We start from the raw sequence: 20,198 nt of genomic DNA on the forward strand, positions 1-20,198 counted from the left end.
AATTACTAAATTACCCCTAATTATTATAAGCGATTATAAATTAACTATCTACATGATGACAGTTAAATATACAAACAGAAAGCAGTAAAAGGAAGGATTTTAAGAAGAAAACCTTTGAAGCGTGCTTTTATATATTTCGTAAAACTGGGAAGCTTTTTGGCGTTCCCTCGCTCTACAAGCCCGCTCGCTCCCTCCTATAAAATTTTGACTATGGAAATCCGGAGGATTTCCCTTCGACTAGGTTCGAATCTCCAAGCTAAGTGCTCGGAATTCCAGAACTTCGTCGGATCGACTCCCAGAGAGATTTCTAGGGCAGAACACTGCTCAAAAACCCCAGAATACTCAAGGAGGGAGTCAAAACTGAGTGTGAAAGTGTGGAATGACGTCCAATTGACGTCATATTTATAGGGAATAGGCGCAATACGGCCTACAGGGGCAATACGGCCGTATTGAAATTTGTGAACTTCAATACGGTCGTATTGAAGTTCAATACGGTCGTATTGAAATTCAGAAATTTCAATACGCCCGTATTGAGTTCGCTGCGGTTGTATTGAAGTGTCAATACGGTCGTATTGACTTCAGTACGACCGTATTGAAGTGTCAATACGGTCGTATTGACTTTAGTACGGCCGTATTGGGCTTTTTCCCTCCACTTCCTTATTTTGAGCTATTCTAAGACCTCTAGACCTACAGAGAACCCTCCTAGGGCCTTCGAGGAGTCCTTCTGGCTGATTATCCTTCAGTCTTCGAGAGTCTTCAAGCTTTATTTCCGACCCGGACAATTTTAGGGGTCTACAGCTGCCCCCCCCTTTACTTAGTCAAACGGTCTTTTGGTGTACCGGCTGACAAGTAAAGGAGTTGACCCAATTGTCCGGGTGATGTGCCATCCTTCCGACTTGTAGTGTCTTCAGGTGGGAAAATTGTTGAGTAGCCTCTCCAGGTTATTGCATACCTCGGCGCTTCTGACAACCTCGGTAGCTAAGTTTAACACCAACGTGCCTTTGACGACGCTGATGGCTGAGTATTGTCTCTCCAGACCTTGAGTATTGTCTCTCCAGACCTTGAGTACTGTCTCTCCAGACCTTGAGTACTGTCTCTCCAGACCTTGAGTACCGTCTCTCCAGACCTTGTTTGAGTACCGTCTCTCCAGACCTTGTTTGAGTATTGTCTCTCCAGACCTTGTTTGAGTATTGTCTCTCCAGACCTTGTTTGAGTACTGTCTCTCCAGACTTTGTTTGAGTACCGTCTCTCCAGACCTTGTTTGAGTATTGTCTCTCCAGACCTTGTTTGAGTATTGTCTCTCCAGACCTTGTTTGAGTACTGTCTCTCCAGACTTTGTTTGAGTACCGTCTCTCCAGACCTTGTTTGAGTACCGTCTCTCCAGACTTTGTTCGAGTACTGTCTCTCCAGACTTCGTTTGAGTATCGTCTCTCCAGACTTTGTTTGAGTACTGTCTCTCCAGACTTCGTTTGAGTACCGTCTCTCCAGACTTGTGCATACCTCGGTGCTCTCGACAACTGGGTAGCTGAGTATTGCCTTTTAGGCTTTGAGATGACTTTGTCTCCACAGTCCACGATGCTGCTTCGACGGTTTTTTCTGATTTTGTGCCACTGAGGGCTGGATAACGCAGGGATCCGTCTAGGGGATGTGCAGTCATTCACAGGTTCCTGTGCCCCAACTTGCATTGCATTGTTGGTACCCATGGGGAATTTCTGACTCCTTGGGGTGTAGACACAGATGCTCTTTCTCTCTGAGTTGAGCGACGCCTTATGTTTGGCTGACGTCCTTTGACGTTGGTGGAGTATCCCGGTTCATCCTTATTCGGGTATCTCTTTTTGATTTTCTGATTTTTGCCTCTGTGTAGGCTGTTATCCGCTGGGGGATTTCGTCGTTGATTTTGATTAGCCTCTTCTGTTAGGCGTATCGGCTTGACGTTCGATGTTTGGCTAAGAGCCGGATTCCACTTGGGGAATACTTATTGATATTTTTGATTTTCTTCCTTTTGCAGGGATGCCTCTGAGTAGGCGATTGGGGAATGAGGGATCTTATGTATCCCAGAGTTTTATTTAGGAAGCCTCTGCAGGCTTAGCCTCACTCAGCGCTTTGAGTCGGAGAGCTATCTTCCACCGAGGAAGTGTTAAGTCCTTTGACTTGTATATACTGTTTGGATGATCGCACTTCCATTGGGGATTGCGTCGATTTTGCTTTGATAGCTCTCGCTGGGGATTTTTCCGTGAGCTTGAGCTGAGGTTCCCTCTGGGGAGTATTATTTCTGCGAGCCTCTCCAGGCTCAGTTATTCTGCATACTGTGGAGGATGTGGAGTATTATTTTGGTAAGCCTCTCCAGGCTTAGTTATTTGGTACAAATTGTTTGTTGGATTTTCTATATCCTTGCCTTTTTTTATTTTCGGCTTTTTCTGTATTTTGCCTTTTCTTCTGATTTGGCTTTTTCTGTATTTTGCCTTTTTTATGTTTTTGGCTTTTGCTGTACAGAAATTAAAAGTGCTAAAGAAATTAAATTTATGAGAGAGTATTATTTCGGCAAGCCTCTCCAGGCTCAGTTATTTTGTAGGAGTATTATTTCGGCAAGCCTCTCCAGGCTCAATTATTCTGTGGGAGTATTGTTTCGGCAAGCCTCTCCAGGCTCAATTATTCTGTACGAGTATTATTTCGGCAAGCCTCTCCAGGCTCAATTATTCTGAGAGTATTATTTCGGCGAGCCTCTCCAGGCTCAGTTATTTTGAACGAGTATTATTTCGGCAAGCCTCTCCAGGCTCAATTATTCTGAGAGTATTATTTCGGCGAGCCTCTCCAGGCTCAGTTATTTTGAGAGTATTCTTTCGGCAAGCCTCTCCAGGCTCAGTTATTATGATGCTGTTGATTTTCTGAATCTTTGTATTTTGCTTGCTGCTGTCATACATACACAAGCAATTTTCTATTTTTCTATTTTATGCGGTTGCCTCATGATAAGGTCTTTGAATGTGCAACTAATGTGTGTGTGATGCACAAATGCAATACAATTTTTTATTTTTGTTCATTTATTTAGAAAAGTGAGTGGCTCTCCCTATCCTCTTCTTCTTGGAGGACTTTCTGTCATTGACGCGAGGGAGTATTTTTGTGAGCCTTTATGCAGGAGATTATGGATTTTACAGGAACCCCTCCAATTTTCTTTTATTGACCGATTAATAATGGAATTTCGTACAATTTTTATGAAAAACCAATTCAGAGGCATAATCACATGGTCAAGAAAGAAAAGAAACAAATGGATATTTTTATTGATATTCACAAGTGTTTTTTACAGAAAGATATACAGAAGGAAATTTCTGAAGAATGGCTGGCCAAGGTAGGCTATATACATTGGGCTTAACAATTATATCTGTAATTGTTGCTCTTTACGTTCCCTTAATTGCTTCGGCCTGAGCCAGGAGTGTAGATACTGCAAGACGCTTGCTTCTAGAAGATTATCACTTGAACCGCCTTTCGGTTTTCGGTTCAAGTGATCGTTGCTTGTTTTGTTTTTATATCTTATTCTTTTGTCCCTAACTTTTGCTTAGGACGTATCCTAACGGGGTAAATTTGCCTTTGTTTTGCCTAGTACCCTTGTACTGGCAGGCTTTTTATTTTGCCCTAACTTTTGCCTAGGATGCCCTTTTTGGGTTTTCATCCTAGCGGGCCTATGCAAGCAACGTCTTCAAGCATAGTACTTCTTTACCACGTCAGTGTTGACTAAGTATCGAAGTTCTTCTCCATCCATGTTTGTGAGGATCAATGCTCCTTCTGAGAAGGCTCGTTTTTCCACGTATGGTCCTCCGTGATTTGGGGCATACTTTCCGATTTTGTCCTTTTGAGTTGGTAGTAATTTCTTCATTACCAACTCTCCCTCATGGTAGACTCGAGGGTGGACTTTCTTGTCAAAAGCCTTTTTGATCTTCCTCTGATAGGCTTGACCATGGCATATGGCGTTCAGCCGTTTCTTTTTGATAGGGTTCAACTGGTCATATTGGCTTTGAACCCATTCTGCCTCGGAAAGTTTTGTTTCCATGATTACCCTTAGATAGAATATCTCGACTTCGATGGGTAGAACTGCCTCCACCCCATAAATGAGTGAGAATGGAATAGCTCCTGTAAATGGACGTACTGAAGTCCTATAGCCATGAGGAGCGAAGGGTAACATCTCGTGTCAGTCTTTAAATGAGACAACCATCTTTTGTACTATTTTTTGATGTTCTTATTGGTTGCCTCGACTGCCCCATTCATCTTTGGCCGATATGGGGAAAAGTTGTGGTGTTGGATCTTGAATTCTTGGCACAGTTCTTCCACCATTTTATTATCCAGATTAGATCCATTATCAGTGATGATTTATTTCTCCATGCTTCCACTAGATTATCCTAAAATCTTTTGGGACAAGAGAGAAAAGAAAAGAAAGATATTTTTATTCTGAAGTTTGTGTTTTAGAGGGGATTTATTTTTTCAAAAATGGTTTTTGTAAGAATGGGTGGCCAAGGTAGGCTTAAGTGTTTAGGCTTGTTTGATTAAACACTTATGAAGTTAAAAAATCGTGTTGTGATTCGACAACTTGGATAGCTTCCCTTGAACCTTTCTTTTTGAATTTGGTTCATGGTACCATCATGGATTTCTTTTGTTTTTTGATTGTCCTTATTTTTGCCTAAAACACCCTTTTGTGGCGTTTTAGCGGACCTTTGTTTTTGTTTATTATTGTAACCCTAACTTTTGCCTAGGTCACCCTTTCGTGGGATTCCTAGCGGGTCTTTTGCTCTTATTTTTGCGCAGTCCCCTTTTTGGGTTTCCTGCCGAGCTTCTTTTATTTTGAAAGATTTCTTTTTACCCATGATGGCACTTGTCGAGGCCAAGGGAAGGTGCTCCAAGTTGTCACACACACCTCCACATAAAAATGATGTGGGTTTATTATCATTAAGATGATTTTAACCTCATTCATGTTTATTCAAATAGGGTTAAAAATAATGTGGTTTAGAATTTTATTATAAGCAAGAAAAGAAGCAATGAAGAATGATTTTATTATAATCATAGCGGAAACATGTGTCCTTATTTCATCACCGATATGGGTCCCAATATTGACCTTTTTTATCTTTCGGCCCTGCCCCAAATTCACGGTCTCCAATTCCTCTTGACATGGTTGGAGTAGACGAGTTTCTTGATCTAGCAATCTTTGCAGATCCGGAGAGATGGTCTCCTCATCACTGTCCAACTCAACCCGTTTATCCTCAACTTTCGGACCCCGGTCAGAGCGAACAATTACAGACATAATTATTTTATTGGTTCTATTTAGGTTTAGAATTTATTAATGTTAATGGGGAAAGAGAGAAAAGAACAAAAAAGAGAGTAATGTGAAAAATGCCTCTTTATTGATATTTTAAAAAAACTGTAAAACCCTTATTTACATGAAAAGGTTCTCATGATCTCGGGTACTGATCATGAGTCCCTTAAAAGAAAAGAAAAATATGAAGGGGCCCTATTGTGGCTTGCCATTCTCTACTCCTGCTTTGGTAGAGGATTCTTGCTCACGTCGGGCGCTGTCGAATCGAAGGTGACCCACCCGGCATCAATAAGATTTTGGACCTTGTATTTGAGAGCTAGGCATCTCTCTGTTGAATGCCCTGGTGCCCCCGAATGGTATAAACATTTGTCTTGTGGCTTGTACCAATCGGGGTAAGGTGGGTCGATCTTCCTTGGTGGAACATGAGCTAGAAGTTTGGCTTCTACTAGCTTCGGAAGGAGATCGCTATAAGTGGTCGGAAGTTTATCAAACTTCTTCACAGGGATGAATTGCGATCTTCCTGACTTCGAAGTGGAAGAAGCCGAGGATATGGTTATAGCATTGACTCCTCCCTCATTCTTCTTCCTGAAGGTCTTCTTAGCCTCGAATGATTGGGAAGGCTTAGCTAGCTTCCCACTTTTCAATCCTTGTTCCACTCTCTCCCCAATAGTGATGATGTCCGAGAAGAGTGTCGTTGTGTTCCCTATCATTTTATCGTAATAGGGACCAGTCAACGAGTTGATGAATATGGACACCATCTCCTTATTTGACAGCGGGGGTTCTATCTGTGCCGCCAACTCCCTCCAACGTTGGGCGTACGCCTTGAAAGATTCATCATTATTCTTGCTCAAGGCTTGAAGATCTGACCTATCGGGTGTTAGGTCGATGTTGTATTTGTAGCGCTTGAGAAAGGCGTCGGCCAACTGCCTCCATGTGTGTACTAGATTTCCATCTAGCTGCATATACCAGTTGAGTGCAGTTTCAGCCAAGCTCTCTTGAAAGCAATGAATCAAGAGCTTTTCGTTTGTGGCATATGCAGCCATCTTTCGGCAGTACATGGTGAGATGACTCTTGGGGCAAGTCGATCCCACGTATCTCGAGAAATCTGGCACTTTAAATTTGGGAGGGAATTGAATATCCCTCACTAAGCACATGTCGGCGGCATCTTTGATGTCAAAATCATGCCCCTCCATAGCCCTTAGCCGATCCTCTAGGGCGTGGAATTGTTCTTTTGAAACCTCGGGCTCTTTGATCATAATTCCAGCCCCAAGAGGTATGGCATGTGGAGGATCTTCTTTATGCTCTTCCTCCTCTCCCTCATGATGGGACCCATGGTCACTGTGATGAGATCCATGAATGTTATGGTGACGCATGAGTTCCAACATTTGCGCCATCTGCTCTTTGAGCTGTGAAAGCTCGGTCGTGAGCTTCTTGTTTTGTTCCTCTAGCGCTTCCATTTTCTTGATTTTCTTTGCGCGTGTGAGGACAGAGAGATGACCAGCCACTTTCTAAAATGAATGTTTATTCTAATTAGCTTATTTATGATATGAATACACTCTTGATGTGAGCTTGATAATCTTTCATCTTTGAGGCGCTGCCTTTTTAAGATGAAAGTTTATCACCCTCCCTAGGCTATTATCTCTCCACAACGGAGAATCTCAATAGTCACGGGTCTCTTTCACTCACATCGAGAGGGTATTAGTGAACCTATAAATGATGATGAGGATGCATGAGGTATTATTGATAATGATGCCTATGCTCCTTACTTTTATTATATTTTCACACATTGATTTTTCCTCTCATGTCATGGTTTTTTATGCATGGGGATTATTTTTAGACCTTATCACAAGGTTATTTATTAATGCACAAACAATTGCACATAAGCATTTACACAAACAATTCACTCATCCACGAACAGTCACGAGCGAATCACGAGGTAGGGGTCTCCTGCAGAAAAGTGCATATTCAAGGAGGATCTAACTGTTCTCACTTGGTCAAAGGCCCCCAAGGTGCCCCCATTATAGGGACCCAATTCCTCTCGTCGTAGGTCGATGGAAAGCTCCAACGCACCGTCGGACTCAAGTTCATGGTTATCACCTTGAGTGATGTTTTCCGACAACGGTCTCATAGGCTCCTATAAACCCATCAACCGGCCGTACTAACATCCACTCCCTATGGATTACCACTCATGCCCCCGGGTATAGAGGGAACTGTTGTGTGCAAAGGTTTGTGTGCAATTTATTTCAAACAATTGCGGAAATTTAAACATACAACAGTTATTAAAGCCAAATAGATAAACATGTTATCATACAAGTGAGGGGTAATAAAGTAATTTTAACTATTATTTGTTAAAAATAATCTGTCACTAAATGGGACTGACTCTCGAAGCTTCCCCAGTGGAGTCGCCATCTGTCGCCACCGGCCCAAACGGGCCTCGGCGGTCGCAAAGACGGTCGAGGTCGCTTTTGTTTTTAGTTTTGAAAATGTATTGGATTATTAGAACGACTTGTTCTCAAACTGAGACCTTGTCGATCTTATCCAATTTATTTATTAAATGTCTCACCAATCCATATTAATCCCAAGCGGGACCCTCCATGGATTAGTGGTTTTCGCAAAAGGAGGGTTCGTGGAGTCGCCACCAATGTTTTACTCAAAACATTGGAAAAAGGGATAAGGCAATTGATTTTATAAATCAACTTTGGCCATTACAACCAGAGTTGGGTAAGGGAGTCGGTTACGCGTGGGGAAGGTGTTAGCACCCCACAGCGCCCCTTTCGGGTTCCCTATGACAGATTATTTCTAAAATAACAGTAAAATTACTAAATTACCCCTATTTATTATAAGCGATTATAAATTAACTATCTACATGATGACAGTTAAATATACAAACAGAAAGCAGTAAAAGGAAGGATTTTAAGAAGAAAACCTTTGAAGCGTGCTTTTATATATTTCGTAAAACTGGGAAGCTTTTTGGCGTTCCCTCGCTCTACAAGCCCGCTCGCTCCCTCCTATAAAATTTTGACTATGGAAATCCGGAGGATTTCCCTTCGACTAGGTTCGAATCTCCAAGCTAAGTGCTCGGAATTCCAGAACTTCGTCGGATCGACTCCCAGAGAGATTTCTAGGGCAGAACACTGCTCAAAAACCCCAGAATACTCAAGGAGGGAGTCAAAACTGAGTGTGAAAGTGTGGAATGACGTCCAATTGACGTCATATTTATAGGGAATAGGCGCAATACGGCCTACAGGGGCAATACGGCCGTATTGAAATTTTTGAACTTCAATACGGTCGTATTGAAGTTCAATACGGTCGTATTGAAATTCAGAAATTTCAATACGCCCGTATTGAGTTCGCTGCGGTTGTATTGAAGTGTCAATACGGTCGTATTGACTTCAGTACGACCGTATTGAAGTGTCAATACGGTCGTATTGACTTTAGTACGGCCGTATTGGGCTTTTTCCCTCCACTTCCTTATTTTGAGCTATTCTAAGACCTCTAGACCTACAGAGAACCCTCCTAGGGCCTTCGAGGAGTCCTTCTGGCTGATTATCCTTCAGTCTTCGAGAGTCTTCAAGCTTTATTTCCGACCCGGACAATTTTAGGGGTCTACAATCATGAGGCAGTCTCATAAAATAGACAATAGGAAAAATTTCTTGTGTATGACAGCAGCCAACAGAAAAAGCCGAAATCGACAAAAAGGCAAAAAAATTCAGAAAATCCAACAATCGTACAGAATAACTGAGCCTGGAGAGGCTTGCCGAAATAATACTCCCCAGAGACATCTCAGCTTGCACTCTTGGGCCGAATTCCCAGTGAAAGCTATCAGAGCAAGATCAGCAAGATTCCCCAATGGAAGCATGATCATCCAAACAAAATATCCGAGTCAAAGGACTCAGACTTCCTCAGTGGAAGATAGCTTTCCAACTCGAGCGACGAGTGAAGCTAAGCCTAAAGAGGCTTTCTAAATAATACTCTGGGATACACAAGATCCTCAATCCCCATTCGCCTACTCAGAGGCACTCCTCCAAAAAAGGAAAATCCAAAAAGATCAATACCCATTCCCCAAGCGGAATTCGGTATTCAACCAAACACCGAACGTCAAGATAATCCGCCTAACAGAAGAGGCCAATCAAGATCAATACGACAGAATCCCCCAGCGGATAACAGCCTACGCAGAGGCAACAAAACCAGAAAATAAAAAAAAAAAGTCACCCGAATAAGGATAACCGGGATACTCCACCAACGTCGAAAGGACGTCAGCCAATCATAAGGCATCGCTCACCTCAGAAAGAGCATCTTTGTGTCTGCATCCCTAAGGAATCAGAATTTCCCCAGTGGGCACCAACTACGCAATGGAAAGTTGGGACACAAGAACCTATGAGTAACTGCACATCCCCTAGACGGATCCCTGCGTTATCCAGCCCTCAGCGGCACCAAAATCAAAAACAACCATCGAAGCAGCATCGTGGACTGTGGAGACAAAATCATCACAACAGAATCCCCCAGCGGATAACAGCCTACGCAGAGGCAACAAAACCAGAAAATCAAAAAAAATAGTCACCCGAATAAGGATAACCGGGATACTCCACCAACGTCGAAAGGACGTCAGCCAATCATAAGGCATCGCTCACCTCAGAAAGAGCATCTTTGTGTCTGCATCCCCAAGGAATCAGAATTTCCCCAGTGGGCACCAACTACGCAATGGAAAGTTGGGATGCAAGAACCTATGAGTAACTGCACATCCCCTAGACGGATCCCTGTGTTATCCAGCCCTCAGTGGCACCAAAATCAAAAACAACCGTCGAAGCAGCATCGTGGACTGTGGAGACAAAATCATCACAAATCCCTGGAGAGGGCAAACTCACACTACCAAAGTGACCAGAAGCACGGAGGTATGCAACCTTGGGGAGGGCAAACCGCAGACCCTGGAGAGGGCAAACTCACGCTACCGAGGTTGCCAGAAACACCGAGGTATGCACGAGCCTGGAGAGGCGACGACTAATACTCAGTACCCCGTCGTCAGAAACACGGAGGTATGCAGCTACCAAGGTTGTCAGAAACACCGAGGTATGCATGAGCCTGGAGAGGCGACGACTAATACTCAGCTACCGCCGTCGTTAGAAACACGGAGGTATGCAGCTGCCAACATCGTCAGAAACACGGAGGCATGCAGACCCTGGAGAGGGAAAACTCACGCTACCAAGGTTGTCAGAAACACCGAGGTATGCACGAGCCTGGAGAGGCGACGACTAATACTCAGCTACCGACGTCGTTAGAAACACGGAGGTATGCAGCTGCCAACGTCGTCAGAAACACGGAGGCATGCAGACCCTGGAGAGGGCAAACTCACACTACCGAGGTTGTCAGAAACACCGAGGTATTCACTAGCCTGGAGAAGCGACGACTAATACTCAGCTACCGACGTCGTCAGAAATACGGAGGTATGCAGCTGCCAACGTCATCAGAAACACGGAGGCATGCAGACCCTGGAGAGGGCAAACTCACGCTACCGAGGTTGTCAGAAACACCGAGGTACGCACGAGCCTGGAGAGGCGACGACTAATACTCAGCTACCCCGTCGTCAGAAACACGGAGGTATGCAGCTACCGAGGTTGTCAGAAACACCGAGGTATGCACGAGCCTGGAGAGGCGACGACTAATACTCAGCTACCGACATCGTCAGAAACACGGAGGTATGCAGCTGCCAACGTCGTCAGAAACACGGAGGCATGCAGACCCTGGAGAGGGCAAACTCACGCTACCGAGGTTGTCAGAAACACCGAGGTATGCACGAGCCTGGAGAGGCGACGACTAATACTCAACCTGGAGAGGCCACTCAACAATTTTCCCACCAGAAGACACTACAAGTCGGAAGGATGGCCTACTCCCCGGACAATTGGGTCAACTCCTTTACTTGTCAACCGGTACACCAAAAAAGCCGTTCGACTAAGTAAAGGGGGGGCAGCTGTAGACCCCTAAAATTGTCCGGGTCAGAAATAAGACTCAAAGACTCTCGAAGACCGAAGGAAAGTCAGCCGGAAGGACTCCTGGAAGACGCTAGGATGATTCTTTGTAGGTCTAGAAGTCTTAGAGTAGCTTAGAATAAGGGTGTGCGAGGATTGGAGCTCAATACACCCTCCCAGAGGTTCAGTACGGCCGTACTGAGCCATTTGAACTGCAATACGGCCGTAGTGAACTCAATACGGCCATACTGAAGTTTTTGAACTTCAGTACGGCCGTACCAAATTCAATACGGCCGTACTGTAGTTCAAAAACCCAGTACGGGCCGTATTGACCTCCCAGGCCGTATTGCGCCTCAATCCTATAAATAGGACGTCATTTGCACGTCATTCCACACTTTTTCCACACTTCTGGACCCTTGTGCTGAGTATTCTTGGGTTTTTGAGCTATTCTCTGCCCTAGAAGTCTCTCCGAGAGCCAATCCGACGAAGTTCTTGAGTCATGAGCCATTAGCTTGAGACTCGAACAAGTCGAAGGGAAATCTCTTTGATTTCCATAGTAAAAATTATCTTTAGGGAAAGGAGCGAGCGGATGTGTAGTGGGAAGGAGCGTCAAAAAGCCTCCTAAACTTCGTTTTGAATATATAAAAGCCCGCTTCGAAGGTTTCTTTCCAAATCCCTTCTTTTACCGCTTTTATTTATTGCTTTTTGATTGTTGCATTGCATGTTTAGAGTTTTCATCATGTAAATATTTTACTCATAATCGTTTCTAATAAATAGGAGTAATTTAGTGACTTTACACTATTATTTATGAAATAATCCGTCATAGGGAACCCGAAAGGGGCGTTGTGGGTGTAGACCCCTAAAATTGTCCGGGTCGGAAATAAAGCTTGAAGACTCTCGAAGACTGAAGGATAATCAGCCAGAAGGACTCCTCGAAGGCCCTAGGAGGGTTCTCTATAGGTCTAGAGGTCTTAGAATAGCTCAAAATAAGGAAGTGGAGGGAATGAAGCCCAATACGGCCGTACTGAACTTAATACGGCCGTATTGAAGCTTCAATACGGCCGCAGTGAACTCAATACGGCGTATTGAAGTTCCTGAAACTTCAATACGGCCGTACTGAAGTCAATACGCCCGTATTGACACTTCAATACACCCGCAGCGAACTCAATACGGGCGCATTGAAATTTCTGAATTTCAATACGGCCGTATTGAACTTCAATACGACCGTATTGAAGTTCAAAAATTTCAATACGGCCGTATTGCTCCTGTAGGCCGTATTGCGCCTATTCCCTATAAATATGACGTCAATTGGACGTCATTCCACACTTTTCAACATAGTTTGAACCCTCTCCTTGAGTATTCTGGGGTTTTTGAGCAGTGTTCTGCCCTAGAAATCACTCGGAGAGTTGATCCGACGAAGTTCTTGAGCCCCGAGCCATTTTGCTTGAGGATCAAACCTAGTCGAGGGGAAATCTTTTTGATTCCCTAAGTTAAAATTTTGTTCTAGGAGAGCGAGGAGCGGGCTTGTAGAGCGAGGGAACGCCAAAACGCTTCCCAGTTCATTTTTTCTTGCAATATATAAAAGCACGCTTCAAGAGGTTTCCCTTCAATCCTTCCTTTTACTGCTTTCTGTGTGCATATTTAAACTGTCATCATGTAGATAGTCAATTTATAATTGCTTAGAATAAATAGGGGTAATTTAGTAATTTTACACTGTTATTTTAGAAATAATCTGTCATAGGGAACCCGAAAGGGGCGCCGTGGGGTGCTAACACCTTCCCCACGCGTAACCGACTCCCTTACCCAACTCTGGTTGTAGTGGCCAAAGTTGATTTTTAAATCAATTGCCTTATCCCTTTTTCCAATGTTTTGAGTAAAACATTGGTGGCGACTCCACGAACCCTCCTTTTGCGAAAACCACTAATCCATGGAGGGTCCCGCTTGGGATTAATATGGATTGGTGAGCCTTTTAATAAAATTGCTCGTTTGACGAGGTCTCAGTTTGAGAATAAGTCATTCTAGCAATCCATAATTTTAAACAAATAAACGAGTCCAACCATCCTTCGCGAATGCCGAAAGCCCGTTTCGGGCCGGTGGCGACAGATGGCGACTCCACTGGGGAAGCCTCGAGAGTCAGTCCCATTTAGTGACAGATTATTTTTAACAAATAATAGTTAAAATTACTTCATTACCCCTTGCTTGTATAATAACATGATTTATTATATGGCTTTAAAATAACTGTTGTATGTTTAAAATTCCGCAATTGTTTGAAATACAAACTGCACACAAACCTTTGCACACAACAGTTCCCTCTATACCCGGGGGCATGAGTGATTAACCATAGGGAGTGGATGTTAGTACGGCCGGTTGTCGAATGGGTCTATAGGTGCCCGTAGACCGTTGTCGGAAAACATCACTCAAGGTGATAACCATGAACTTGAGTCCGACGGTGCGTTGGAACTTTCCATCGACCTACGACGAGAGGAATTGGGTCCCTATAATGGGGGCACCTTGGGGGCCTTTGACCAAGTGAGAACAGTTAGATCCTCCTTGAATATGCACTTTTCTGCAGGAGACCCCTACCTCGTGATTCGCTCGTGACTGTTCGTGGATGAGTGAATTGTTTGTGTAAATGCTTATGTGCAATTGTTTGTGCATTAATAAATAACCTCGTGATAAGGTCTAAAAATAATCCCCATGCATAAAAAACCATGACATGAGAGGAAAGACCATGTGTGAAAATATAATAAAAGTAAGGAGCATGTACATCATTACCAATAAGACATCATGCATCCTCATAAAAACATACATTTTTAGGGTCACCAATACCTCTTGACATGAGTGAAAGAGACCCATGACTATAGAGATTCTCCGTTGGGGAGAGATCATAGATAAAGAAGGGGGGTAAACTTCCGTCTTAAAAAGGCAGCGCCTTAAAGATGGAGGTTTATCAAGCTCATGTTAAAGAGTGTATTCATTCCATAAAATAAACTAACTAAACATTCATTTTAGAAAGTGGCTGGTCATCTCTCTGTCCTTACGCGCGCACGGAAAATCAAGAAAATGGAAGCATTGGAGGAGCAAAACAAGAAACTCACAACCGAGCTTTCACAGCTTAAAGAGCAAATGGCGCAAATGATGGAACTCATGCGTCATCACAACATCCATGAATCTCATCATAGTGATCATGGGTCCCATCATGAGGGAGAGGAGGAAGAGCATGAAAAAGATCCTCCAAACGCCGTACCCCTTGGGGCAGGAATTTTAATAAAAGAGCCCGAGGTCTCAAAGGAACAATTCCATGCCCTCGAGGATCGGCTAAGGGCTATGGAGGGGCATGATTTTGATGTCAAAGATGCCGCCGATATGTGCTTAGTGAGGGACATTCAATTCCCTCCTAAATTTAAAGTGCCAGATTTCCCGAAGTACGTGGGATCGACTTGTCCCAAAAGTCATCTCACCATGTACTGTCGCAAAATGGCTGCATACGCCACAAATGAAAAGCTCTTGATCCACTGTTTCCAAGAGAGCTTAGCTGAAACTGCACTCAACTGGTATATGCAGCTAGACGGGAATCTAGTACATACATGGAGGCAGTTGGCCGACGCCTTTCTCAAGCGCTATAAATACAACATCGACCTAACACCCGATAGGTCTGATCTTCAAGCCTTGAGTAAAAAGAACGATGAATCCTTCAAGGCGTACGCCCAACGTTGGAGGGAGTTGGCGGCACAGATAGAGCCCCCGCTGTCGGATAAGGAGACGGTGTCCTTATTCATCAACTCGTTGACTGGTCCCTATTACGATAAAATGATAGGGAACACAACGACACTCTTCTCGGACATCATCACCATTGGAGAAAGGGTGGAACAAGGACTTAAAAGTGGGAAGCTGGCTAAGCCTTCCCAATCATATGAAGCTAAGAAGGCCTTCGGGAAGAAGAAAGAAGGAGGAGTCAACGCTGTAACCATTGCTCCGTCTTCTTCCGCTTCGAAGTCAGGAAAATCGCAATACAACTCTGTGAAGAAGTTTGACAAACTTCCGACCACTTATAGCGATCTCCTGCCGAAGCTAGTGGAGGCACGCCTCATAGCTTACATTCCACCAAAGAAAGTGAACCCACCTTACCCCGATTGGTACAATCCGCAAGACAAATGTCTATACCATTCGGGGGCACAGGGGCATTCAACGGAGAACTGCCGAGCTCTCAAGTATAAGGTCCAAGACCTTATCGATGCTGGGTGGGTCACTTTCGATTCGACGGCGCCCGACGTGAGCAAAAATCCTCTACCGCAGCAGGAGTAGAGAGAAGGGCAAGCCATGATAGGGCCCCTCCACATTTTTTTCTTTTAGGGACTCATGATCAGTACCCGAGATCATGAGGACCTTTTCATGTAAATAAAGGGTTTTGTACAGTTTTACACTCATATATCAATAAAAAGGCATTTTTCACACATTATTCTCTCATTTTGTTCTATTCTCTCTCTCTCATTAATATTAATAAACTCTAAACCTAAACAGAACCAATAAATAATTATGTCTGTGATTGCTCGCTCTGACCGGGATCCGAAAGCCGAGGGTGAATGGGTTGAGTTGGACAGTGATGAGGAGACCATCTCTCCGGATCTGCAAAGACTGCTAGATCAAGAAGCTCGTCTACTCCAACCGAATCAAGAAGAATTGGAGACCGTGAATTTGGGGCAAGATCAAGAATTGAAAGAGGTCAACATTGGGACCCGTATCAGTGACGGAATAAAAACACAATTGATTCAATTATTGAGGGAATACAAGGACGTATTTGCATGGTCGTACCATGATATGCCCGGGTTGGACTCCAACATTGTCGAACACAAGTTGCCCTTAAAAGAGGGGTTTCAACCCATTAAGCAAAAGCTTCGACGAATCAAGCCCGAATGGTCCTTAAAGATTAAGGAGGAGGTAGAAAAACAATTGGACGCAGGATTCTTGGTTGTATCCCAGTATCCCGAATGGCTGGCTAACATTGTGCCAGTCGTCAAAAAGAATGGGAAGGTTAGAGTGTGTGTTGATTATAGGGATTTGAATCGTGCCAGTCCAAAGGACGATTTTCCCTTGCCACATATTGATACACTCGTGGATCACACAGCCACAAACACGCTCTATTCCTTTATGGATGGATACTCGGGATATAATCAAATCAAGATGAATATAGAAGACCGCGAGAAAACTTCTTTCATCACACCCTGGGGAACTTTCTGCTACAGGGTGATGCCTTTCGGACTTAAAAATGCGGGTGCCACCTACCAACGAGCGATGGTGACGCTATTCCACGATATGATCCACAAAGAAATTGAAGTATACGTGGATGACATGATCGCAAAGTCAAAAGACGAGATGGACCACATCCAATATTTGAGAAAATTATTCAATCGGCTTCGTAAGTATCAGCTTAAGCTAAACCCGGCTAAGTGTACTTTCGGAGTTCGGTCGGGTAAGCTTCTCGGGTTCATCGTCAGTGAAAAAGGCATAGAGGTGGACCCCGATAAAGTAAAGGCAATAATGGAAATGCCTCCTCCTAAAACTGAGAAAGAAATTAGAGGATTCCTCGGCAGGGTGAACTACGTCGCAAGGTTCATCGCACAGTTGACTGACACGTGCAAACCAATATTCAAGCTGTTGCGCAAGAATCATTCCGAAACTTGGGATGAGAATTGTCAACGAGCTTTTGACAAGGTCAAACAGTGCTTGGCCAATCCACCAGTATTGGTGCCACCTGTCGAGGGAAGGCCATTAATCCTCTATCTGACAGTGCTTGATGAGTCCATGGGAGCCGTGCTGGGGCAACAGGACGAAACTGGAAAGAAAGAACAAGCCATCTACTACTTGAGCAAGAAATTTCTAGATTATGAAACCCGCTACACGCCATTAGAAAAGACTTGCTGTGCGTTAGCGTGGGCAACACAAAGGCTCAGGCAGTATATGATAAGGCATACTACTTGGTTGGTTTCCAAAATGGATCCAATTAAGTATGTGTTCGATAAGCCAATAATCACTGGGAAGATCGCCCGATGGCAAGTACAATTATCAGAATTCGACATCATACATGTCACACAAAAAGCCATCAAGGGTAGTACCCTAGCTGATTACCTAGCACACGGGCCGACCAATGATTACCAATCCCTTCAGGATGATTTCCCCGATGAGCATATAATGAATATACAACATGAAGAACCAAAAAATGATGCGTGGACCATGTATTTTGATGGAGCCTCCAACATGCTTGGACAGGGGATTGGGACAGTGTTAATCTCCCCACAAGGAAAGCATATCCCTCTAACAGCAAGATTCAATTTCGACTGTACAAATAACATGGCCGAATACGAGGCTTGCGCGTTAGGAATCCAAGCAGCAATCAACAATGGTATCCTAAAGCTCAAAGTATTTGGAGATTCGGCTTTAGTCATTCACCAACTGCGAGGTGAATGGGAAGTCCGAAATCCTAAGCTGATACCATATGTTGAGCATATCAAAGACCTGATACAATTCTTTCAAATTGTCGTCTTTGAATATATCCCAAGGGAGGAAAATCAGTTCGCTGACGCCCTTGCCACACTATCATCGATGTTCGCCTTGGATAAGGAGCATGAAATGCCCATCATCAATATCCGGCGGCACGATAAGCAAGCGTTTTGCCTACTGATAGATGAAGCTGTTGACGATCATCCATGGTTCCATGACATCAAACAATATCTATCAAAAGGGGAATATCCTGATATGGCTAGCGATAATGATAAAAAGCATATCCGAAGAAGGGCCATGGGATTTCTGTTGATTGGAGAAACCCTCTACAAAAAGAATTATGACTCGGTCTTGTTGAGGTGTATAGACCAAGTCGAAGCTCAAAATGTAATCAAAGAAATACATGAGGGGGTTTTCGGTACCCATATTCCCGGGCCTGCAATGGCTAAGAAAATCCTCAGAGCAGGATATTATTGGTCGACCATTGAAAGGGATTGTTACCAATACGTCCGGAAATGCCACAAGTGTCAAGCATATGCCGACAACATTCATGTCCCACCAACGCCACTCAATGTTTTGGCTTCACCATGGCCATTTGCAATGTGGGTGTCGCCACCGGCCCGAGACGGGCTTTCGGCATTCGCGAAGGATGGTTGGACTCGTTTATTTGTTTAAGAATGTGGATTGCTAGAATGACTTATTCTCAAACTGAGACCTCGTCAAACGAGCAATTTTATTAAAAGTCTCACTAATCCATATTAATCCCAAGCGGGACCCTCCATGGATTAGTGGTTTTCGTAAAAGGAGGGTTCGTGGAGTCGCCACCAATATTTTACTCAAAACATTGGAAAAAAGGATAAGGCAATTGATTTTATAAATCAACTTTGGCCATTACAACCAGAGTTGGGTAAGGGAGTCGGTTACGCGTGGGGAAGGTGTTAGCACCCCACAGCGCCCCTTTCGGGTTCCCTATGACAGATTATATTCTAAAATAACAGTATAAAATTACTAAATTACCCCTATTTATTATAAGCGATTATAAATTAACTATCTACATGATGACAGTTTAAGTATGCACACAGAAAGCAGTAAAAGGAAGGATTTAAGAAGAAACCTCTTGAAGCGTGCTTTTTATATATTGAGTAAAACTGGGAAGCTTTTTGGCGTTCCCTCGCTCTACAAGCTCGCTCGCTCCTTCCTAAAAACTTTTGACTATGGAAATCCGGAGGATTTCCCTTCGACTAGGTTCGAATCTCCAAGCTAAGTGCTCGGAATTCCAGAACTTCGTCGGATCGACTCCCAGAGAGATTTCTAGGGCAGAACACTGCTCAAAAACCCCAGAATACTCAAGGAGGGAGTCAAAACTGAGTGAAAAAGTGTGAAATGACGTCCAATTGACGTCATATTTATAGGGAACAGGCGCAGTACGGCCTGCAGGGCCAATACGGCCGTATTGAAATTTTTGAACTTCAATACGGTCGTATTGGAGTTCAATACGGTCGTATTGAAAGTCAGAAATTTCAATACGCCCGTATTGAGTTCGCAGTGGTCGTATTGAAGTGTCAATACGGTCGTACTGACTTCAGTATGGCCGTATTGAAGCTTCAATACGGCCGTATTGAGTTCAGTACGGCCGTATTGGGCTTTTTCCCTCCACTTCTTTATTTTGAGCTATTCTAAGACCTCTGGACCTACAGAGAACCCTCCTAGGGCCTTCGAGGAGTCCTTCTGGCTGATTATCCTTCAGTCTTCGAGAGTCTTCAAGCTTTATTTCCGACCCGGACAATTTTAGGGGTCTACAGCTGCCCCCCCTTTACTTAGTCGGACGGCCTCTTGGTGTATCGGCTGACAAGTAAAGGAGTTGACCCAATTGTCCGGGTATTGTGCCGACCTTCTGACTTGTAGCGTCTTCCGGTGGGAAAATGTTGAGTAGCCTCTCCAGGTGGGTGCATACCTCGGCGCTTCTGACATCCTCGGCAGCTGAGTTTACCTTCTCCAAGGCCAACTTCACTCGACGCCCGAGCCGGAAGCTGGACATCAACGCGCCTCTGATGACGCTGATGGTTGAGTACCGCCTCTCCAGGCTTAGCTTCACTCTTTGTTCGAGCCGGAAGCTAAGTACCTTTGTGACGACGGTGAGCAGTGTGAGTTTTGCCTCTCCAGGCCTAGTCTCGCTCTTTGTTCGAGCCGGAAACCAAGCACCTTTGGGACGACAGTGAGCAGTGTGAGTTTTGCCTCTCCAGGCCTTGCTTTGCTTGTTGCCCAAGCTGGAAGCTGTGAGTACCGTCTCTCCAGGCTTAACTTCACTCTTTGTCCGAGCCGGAAGCTAAGTACCCTTGTGACGACGGTGAGCGGTATGAGTTTTGCCTCTCCAGGCCTTGCTTTGCTTGTTGCCCAAGCTGGAAGCTGTAAGTACCGTCTCTCCAGGCTTAGCTTCACTC

The sequence above is a fragment of the Cajanus cajan genome, chromosome 2 (genome assembly GCF_000230855.2).
Source record: "Cajanus cajan strain Asha chromosome 2, NIPB_CcT2T_4, whole genome shotgun sequence".
NCBI classification, from domain to species: Eukaryota; Viridiplantae; Streptophyta; class Magnoliopsida; order Fabales; family Fabaceae; genus Cajanus; species Cajanus cajan.